The following is an 8,899-nucleotide window of genomic DNA, read 5'->3' as shown; positions in this document are numbered from 1 at the left end:
CAGGAAGTAGCTACCCACATGAGCAAGAGAGGATGAGGTAAAGAAAAACAAAAATTATCTACTTGATGGTAATCGTCTTTTATTTGTCTACATCGATTTTTTTTGTTTGTTGGTGAAAAGGCATGACAATAGTTTGCTTATCATTTGAAATGTAATCGTACATTTCAGACGAACTCCAGACCAGCAATTGCATTAGCCATCTGGCCTCTGACATTCATCCTAGCTTTACCATTTACCATTTAGATACGAGGGGAAAACAAATATTTGCTCGTTAACCATCTGATTGATAGTTTATACAAATGATGTTAACGTTAGCTAGCTAAATTAAAACGTCTGGGGGGAAGGTAGCTAGCTAACTCCCACCATCATCACTGCAGTGCAGCTATTGTTAGCTTGGTTTCTAAAAAATAAAAACTAACTATAGCTATATTTTTAAGACTTTTGAACACTTTTTGTCAAACTGACTCATTCCACTGCTTGTTTATTAATTAATTGGTGACTGAAAAAGTTGTCATGAAAAATTCCTCCCAATTTCACTGCAAATAGACTACTAGTCTGTATTGGTTGGGTATCATTTGGCTGATGTGCACATTTTAGATGAGTGTTTAAGTACCCAAGTTACTGACTGACTAGGCGTAATGTTATTCAGGTTTTTGTTGTTGCATTTCAGGTGCAGGGGGATTAAGATCACTAGAAAGCAGCATGTTGCTAGACCACCACAGGACCCTAGAAGTATTAGTCAATGCTTATGAATTTGATATTGTGTGTGAATTTCCCATTTAGATCAATGATAGTAACAACATGGTTGGATTGTTACGCAACATGTGCAGTAAATGCTAACACTGCTTTGGTGATGAAAGGTACATAATGAATTTTGTCATCTCCCTATCAGGCACCTGCATGCTGTGACAAGGTTGGATGGTGGAACACATCTGCTTCAAGCTGCCTGACTGAATACGGGGGCCTTCAGTGATACCTTCCCTTTGATTACAGCAAGAGTCTCCATCTCTGTCTCATAGCCATTTAACATGTACTGTATGTAACAACTCAAATTCATACGAACTGCTTCAAACACAAGAACTGACTTTATATTCACTTGTCCCTGGCTGTGTAGACTGGCAGCCCAATTCTGATCATTTTTCCTCTAATTGGTCTTTTGACCAATCACATCAGATTTGTTTTACATCAGATCTTTTTCAAAGCTGATCTGATAGGTTAAAATACCAATTAGTGGGGGGGGGGAAGATCAGAATTGGGCTACCAGTCTACACGCAGCCTATTTGTCTTATTCTTCAGTCTTGTGTAGTGTACAATTTTTTTTATATTGCTTAAGCAAACTGTCATGCCTTTTCACCAGAAAATGTATGTAGACAGATAAGAGACGATTACATAGATGGTTTTGGTTTTCTTTACCTCCTCCTCACTTGCTTATGTGGGTAGTTACTTCCTGATAATTGATTGATGGAACAATCCAGTCAATGGTTAGGCAGCTGTGGTTTTGGCAGAGGGAAGTGATTGGTCAGGAGTAAAAAGTCCTGTCCCCAGAGCGCAAATTATTTTACTTGCAAATCTCTTCCTACAAATGTACAAAACTTTCTACAGTGTGGCAGAACTCCGAGCGTGCGCAGATTCAAAATCTGTATGTGTATTTTTGATTCATAGCATAATATTTATAGTTGTAAATGGACTTAATATATTATGTTAGCAAATCTTATTGAATGTATTCAAATGTCAAGTTACAAGTTTGCAACCGTTGTTAAATCATGATACAAGCTTGCGATATTAAAACAATTTCCAATGCATGTTTTGTGATATGTACCATATCCTGACGTCTTTTAGACATACAGTACTAGGCAAATGTCGGGACACATTCTCTCAACCAGCTTCATGAGGTAGTCACCTGGAATGCATTTCAATGAACAGGTGTGCCTTGTTAAAAGTACATTTGTGGAATTTCTTTCCTTCAATGTGTTTGAGCCAATCAGTTGTGTTGTGATTGGTAAGGGTGGTATACAGAAGATAGCCCTATTAGGTAAAAGACCAAGTCCATATTATGGCAAGAACAGCTCAAATAAGCAAAGACAGTCCATCGGGGTCCGTTTGGCAGCTGGGGTGAAAGAGGAGCGATTACAATAGAGGAAACCAAGTCTAGATTTAACCTTAGCCTGCAGGTTTGATATGTGCTCAGAGAAGGACAGTGTACCGTCTAGCCATACTCCCAAGTACGTGTATGAGGTGACTACCTCGAACTCTAAACCCTCAGAGGTAGCAATCACACCGGGGGGAGGGGCATTCTTATCATACCACATGACCTTTGTTTTGGAGATCTTCAGAATAAGGTTAAGGTAAGAGAAAGCTTGTTGGACATTAAGAAAGCTTTAACACAACATCCGGGGAGAGGCCAGCTGAGTATAAGACTATCATCTGCATATAAATGGATTAGAGAGCTTCCTACTGCTTGAGCTATGTTGTTGATGTAAATTGAGAAGAGTGTGGGGCCGAGGATCGAGCCTTGGGGTACTCCCTTGGTGACAAGCAGTGGCTGAGATAGCAGATGTTCTGAATGTATACACTGCACTCTTTGAGGTAGTTAGCAAACCAGGCCAAAGATCCCTCAGAGACACCAATTCTCCTTAGCCGGCCCACAAGAATGGAATGGTCTACCATATCAAAAGCTTTGGCCAAGTCAATGAAATAGCAGCACAACGTTGCTTTGAATCAAGGGCAATGGTGACACAATTTAAGACCTTTACGGTTGCTGTGACACATCCATAACCTAAGTGGAAACCAGATTGCATACCCGAGAGAATACTATAGACATCAAGAAAGCCAGTCAGTTGATTATTGACAAGTTTTTCCAACACTTGATAAACAGGGCAAAATAGAAATTGGCCTATAACAGTTACGATCAGCTTGATCTCCCCCTTTAAATAAAAGACACTGTGGCTTCCTTTCAAGTAATGGGAACCTCCCCAGTGAGGTGAGACAGGTTAAAAAGGTCAGAGATAGGCTCAGCAATGATAGGGGCAGCATCCTTAAAGAAGAAAGGGTCTAAACCATCTGACCCAGCTGTTTTTTGGGGGTCAAGTTTAAGGAGCTCCTTTAGCATCTCGGACTCAGTGACCGCCTCCAGGGAGAAACTTTTTGGTGGGGCAGGGGAAAAGAGGGAGGAGCATCGGGGATAGTCACAATGGAAGGGGTGGGAGATGAGGAAATGTTGGATGGGCAAGGAGGCATGGCAGAGTCAAATAGTAATCCTGACTTAATGAAGTGGTGATTAAAGAGCTCAGCCATGTGCTCCTTGTCAGTAACAACCACATCATCAACATTAAGGGACATGGGCAGCTGTGAGGAGGAGGGTTTATTCTCCAGATCTTTAACTGTTTTCCAGAACTTCTTGGGGTTAGACCCACAGAGAGAGAACTGCTTCTTAAAGTAACTCACTTTGGCCTTCCGTATAGAATGAGTGCACTTATTTCATATTTGCCTGAACGAGAGCCAGTCAGCCTAAAGATGTGTGTGCCGAGCGATTTGCCAAATGGAATTCTTGAACTGGAGTAACTCTGCCAGATCATAGTCGAACCAGGGGCTGAACCTGTTTTTAATTATTATTTTCTTTATGGGTGTGTATTTGTTAACGATACCACTAAAAATATTTTAAAAAGAAGGTCCAAGTGTCTTTGACAGAGGGGATCAAGCTGATTCTATACCAATTTACAGAGGCCAGGTCATGAAGGAAGCTACAGTAGTGTAACGACCCTGGGTTTATAAGCGCGGAAATCGACTCTGCCGCACGAGCATGCTTTTGCGGCACAGTCGATAGCGCGCCGGACCTCGGGCTAGAAGGTCAAGGGTTCGAGACCTGCTCCCTGCTGTTTCATTAAAATATATTGATTCCAGATACACACACCTGTCTATATAAGGTCACACAGTTGACAGTGCATGTCAGAGCAAAAACCAAGCCATGAGGTCGAAGGAATTTTCCACTGAGCTCCGAGACAGGATTGTGTCGAGGCACAGATCAGGGGAAGGGTAACAAAAAATGGCTGCAGCATTGAAAGTCCCCAAGAACACAGTGGCCTCCATTATTCTTAAATGGAAGAAGTTTGTGGCTTTTGTGGAGCGATGGGTAACGATGCTTCGTTGGTGTTGTTGATGTGTGCAGAGGGTCCCTGGTTCGCGCCCGGGTCGGGGCGAGGGGACGGACTAAAGTTAAACTGTTACATTTGGAACCACCAAGACTCGTCCTAGAGCTGGCCACCCGGCCAAACTGAGCAATCGGGAGAGAAGGTCCTTGGTCAGAGAGGTGACCAAAAACCTGATGGTCATTCTGACAGAGCTATAGATATTCCATTAAAAATCAGCTATCTACATAGGCGTACAGAGGCCCATTACCATCACTCCTGTGTTCCAATGGCACGTTGTGTTAGGTAAAGAAAAAGGCATCTCTGTCCAGTGTCTGTTTTCTTTTGCCCATCTTAATCTTTTCTTTTTATCGGCCAGTCTGAGATATGGCTTTTCTTTGCAACTCTGCCTAGAAGGCCAGCATCCCGGAGTCGCCTTTGGTGTTTTGCGGGTACTATTTAATGAAGCTGCCAGTTGAGGACTTGTGCGGCATCTGTTTCTCAAACTAGACACACTAATGTACTTGGCCTCTTGCTCGGTTGTGCACCGGGGCCTCTCACTCCTCTTTCTATTCTCGTTAGAGCCAATTTGCGCTGTTCTGCGAAAGGAGTACTACACAGCGTTGTACGAGATCTTCAGTTTCTTGGCAATTTCTCACATGGAATAGCCTTCATTTCTCAGAACAAGAATAGACTGACGAGTTTCAGAAGTGCTTTTTTTAGCCTGTAATCGAACCCACAAATGCTGAGGCTCCAGATACTCAACTAGTCTAAAGAAGGCCAGTTTTATTGCTTCTTTAAATCAGGACAACAGTTTTCAGCTGTGCTAACATAATGCAAAAGGGTTTTCTAATGATCAATTAGCCTTTTAAAATTATAAACTTGGATTAGCTAACACCTCGCGCCTTTGGAACACAAGAGTGATGGCTGCCGATAATGGGCCTCTGTATGCCTATGTAGATATAAAAAAAATATATAATAATAATCTGCCGTTTTCAGCTACAATAGTCATTGACAACATTAACAATGTGTACACTCTATTTCTGATCAATTTTATATTTTAATGGACAAAAAATGTGCTTTTCTTTCAAAAACAAGGACATTTCTAAGTGACCCCAAACTTTTGAACGGTAGTGTATATATTTTATATGCTGTAATATGAAAGTACATTACCTAGCAGCCAACCTTATTGCACCAACCAGATGCAATTACTGTCAAATAAACCCACCTCCCCTCAATGAATTTAATTCATTAATTAATTCATTACCATTACTGTAAAAAATATTACAGTAAGAGTATTGGTACCATAAAACGGATTACGGTAACACGCTGTATTGTAAATTTACAGCATTATACTGGCAGCAGAGTTGCCAGCAAATTACTGTAATTATATAATACAGCTGTGTTGCTGTAATGCTTACAGTAGGCTCATTTACACTATTGTAATTCTATTTTTTTATTGTAAAACATTTTACAGCATCCCTGCTGTAAAATGAAAATACAGTATTTAGCTGGCAACTCTACTGCCAGTATAATGCTGTACATTTACAAGGAAACGTTACCCCTTTCATACACAGATAGATTCCACTAATTGACCATGCCTGTTTCTTTTTACCTGCTTTGGGTATATCTGAAAGTGCTAAAAAAACATAGCAAATGAAAAGCCACCTAAAGATCAACACTCCTAGAAAAAAGGGTTCCAAAAGGATTATTCTGCTGTCCCCATAGGAGAACCCTTTTTGGTTCCAGGTAGACCCCTTTTGGATTCCAAGTAGAACCTTCTGTGGAAATGCTTCCACAAGACACCACAAAAAGTTCTACCTGGAACCAAAAGGGTTCTACCTGGAACTAAAAAGGGTTAACAAAACTGCCCACTCCCTCCCCTATCAATTTGCAAGTTAACGACTGATGTGTATAAAAGGGGTATACCTGCATGAAAATTGTAAATAAGGGGCTGTTTGAACGGGGGTCATATAAACATTGCCTTATATTTATTACAGGTAATATATCACATCTTCTGTCTGTAATGGGTAAGACAGCGGTGCGTTACTGAACAGGCACATTAATTGAACCAAATTTAAAACCATGAATTGAACCAGATTTAGGCCAAATGAAAAGCTGAACTCAAGTAGCGGGTGTTTTTAAATAGCCTACATCTTAAATGAATTAGATATGACATATGGTATCCTTTACTCTATTTATAGCTGATAATTTAGTCGTTTTATTAAGCCATCTCAGAAGCACTAAAACTTAAGAGAATTAGAGGACAGAATACAATGAATCACATTCGTTCCATTCAGTGTCAAATCTCTGCTATAAATCATTGTCACTCGTGCTTGTTGTAAGGTCACCGTAGCCTACCACATAGCCTATTAAAAATATATATATTTGATCAGCAGTCAGGTTTTAAATAACGGCCACACAAAGTAGGTGACTTACTTGTTATCTCTGGACAGAGAATCGTTGGATTTCCACAGCCGCACCTGCACCCGTTAGAATAACAACATTGACTTAGAGAAGCGCAAAACGACCTCAGGTATACCTAATTATCTGCAGATGAATAAAATGACGATATTCCTTAGTAGAAAAAGATCCAATCCACCCGCACAGTTGATTCTCATCTGCTCGGATGGACTCTGTTAAAATGGGTAGCTACCAACAAGGCAGAGAGGAGAAAATTTAAACCAGGTCATCCTCTCACTGGTCCCTCCAGTGCCCAAGGGGAACTCAAAAAAGCAACCATTCAACTAAGCATTCTCTCTCCATATGGAATAGCTGCATGACACCTGAAATGTCAATATAAACTAGAGGCTTCTGTTGCTATGTCAGTCACATACATAAACGTGTGTGATGGAGTGTAGGAGTGGTTTTTCAGTGTACCAGATAACAAAAGTGTTTGTGTGTAATGGAGAAATATATATAAAAAATGGATGCTTTCATAATTGAGGCTCCTCAACAATATCTAGCTTGACAGTAGATCACAAGGCCTGAAGGACCTGCTAGCGTACACACACACACACACACATATTCACACACACACTCCTGCCGATCAGTCCTCGTGGACCTGTCGCCATTACCGAACATTAGCATCCATAAAGGTCCATACTTAAAAGCCCATTAGACTGGGGAAAGAGGAAAGCTATCATCACTGAGTAGTTGCACTTTGACCAGAATCAAACCCAACATCTTGGATGGTTTCACCCAGGGGCGGACTGAACATCTGACATTTCAGGTAAATGCAGGCCCATTTTTAGTCCGGTGGGCAGTCTAACTGGGTTTCTTAATGTGCACAAAATGATAATTATCTGGCTAATAATGGTGGAAGGGCCAGCCCTGGGCATAAGCAACATAGGTGGTCGCCTAGGGCACCCGGTCGCGAGGGGGCCACAAAAAAGTAGAATAAACACAATATCTAAATTAGGTTGTGCATCAGCAGTTTTCCTCTTGCTATGTCAGTCAATTAGCCCAAGCAACCTTTTCTGGATTGGTAATCTAGTCTACCCAGATATCTGTTGTAATTACCGCCAGGGCACAAAGGGGCCCTGACCTCCAGGGGGCCTTCATTTATTTTGTTAGTCACTCTCACTCAAATATCATTGTAACATGGCATAAATCATGGCAAAATGTGTAGAATTGCAGGAAATTTGCCATAAAACGGCAAAAAAAATGTATCTCCGCCCCATGGCAATTTCATGTAATTAAATGGGGACCTTAGGGGAAAAATGGGCCAGTGTGGGGTCTCAAGGTAAAAAATGGGCTGAGTTCTGGTCCCAGTCCGCCCCTGGCTTCACCTGTCAGCCATCATATGAAGAGGATGGAATCTCTTCCAATCCATAAAATGAATGGTATAGGAAACTGCTTTTAGGTAGGATTATTATTTTACAGTACATAAATTACTGTGTATGTATTTACCTAGAAATAACAGCTAATTTCTGGCAATTGTTTCTACAAGCTTTGACGAGTGTAAGGCAGGTTGACGTTTCTTGCCCAGCTGTGATTTCCGCTAAATGGGCCAGCTGCAGATTTTTACATGTAGATAATCAACCAAAACAGAAACCACCAACTGCTTTATTAAAGTAGATGTCTGTCCTAGTGAGTTACACATTGTGAGCCGACATGGCAATTCGTCCACCAGGGGCAGCTGAGTGCCTTAACAGTTTGCCAAGATCGCCTTGCAAGGATGGGCGTTGGTGGTGGAATGCGGGCAACCGACAGCGTATTTGCATCAGTACTGCGGAATAAATTCTGCAGTCAAACTTTGTTCATTATGCAATGCAATTCAACATTTTAGTGGATATGTGAGCAACAAAAGTTCAACACTCACCTTTTGTCACTATTTCTGGAAAGTCTACGCATACAATTTGACGCAAACGTTGGATAACTCCAATGTATACACCACACAGAAACCACTACAACTGTATGGTGTCAAATCCGATTTAAAAGTCGAACGGGCGAGAAGGCAAGATGAGACATCATTGCTCAATCAAACACTTTTATCGAGAGAGAAATGTGGTCGAGCGAGCAGGGGACGTGTTCTGCGAGCGCAGACCAACGTGGTGTGCGCAAATTAAACTTGAGGGCTTGCAAGTGTGACTTTGAGCGAGCACAACTGCATTTCCACACGCATTAAAGTAATTTGACAGCAGAGACTTATGTTTGCCTGAATAAATACTTACTACATGTCAAGACTCAGAAATGACTGCACTGTCACAAATATGCCGCTTCCACACACGGATGTGTTTTCATCCCACACACCAATTTTCCAGTTTGTTCTC

The 8,899-nt window shown here is 41.3% G+C and overlaps 2 long non-coding RNA genes across 2 annotated transcripts; one reads left to right on the top strand and one right to left on the bottom strand.

The window, feature by feature from the left end:
• Positions 1 to 1,802, top strand: LOC139564632 (uncharacterized). The gene is made up of 2 exons (XR_011672796.1): positions 1 to 68; positions 893 to 1,802. It is a non-coding gene; the product is annotated as an uncharacterized lncRNA (long non-coding RNA).
• A 6,199-nt stretch (positions 1,803 to 8,001) lies between these two features.
• Positions 8,002 to 8,745, bottom strand: LOC139551071 (uncharacterized). The gene is made up of 2 exons (XR_011670197.1): positions 8,449 to 8,745; positions 8,002 to 8,355 (listed from the first exon to the last, which is right to left on the bottom strand). It is a non-coding gene; the product is annotated as an uncharacterized lncRNA (long non-coding RNA).
• Between the last annotated feature and the right edge of the window lie 154 nt (positions 8,746 to 8,899).

The sequence above is a fragment of the Salvelinus alpinus genome, chromosome 2 (assembly GCF_045679555.1).
Source record: "Salvelinus alpinus chromosome 2, SLU_Salpinus.1, whole genome shotgun sequence".
In the NCBI taxonomy this organism is placed as follows: Eukaryota; Metazoa; Chordata; class Actinopteri; order Salmoniformes; family Salmonidae; genus Salvelinus; species Salvelinus alpinus.
Note: the sequence above shows the minus strand (reverse complement) of the source record. Positions and strands in the feature narration are given on the sequence as shown.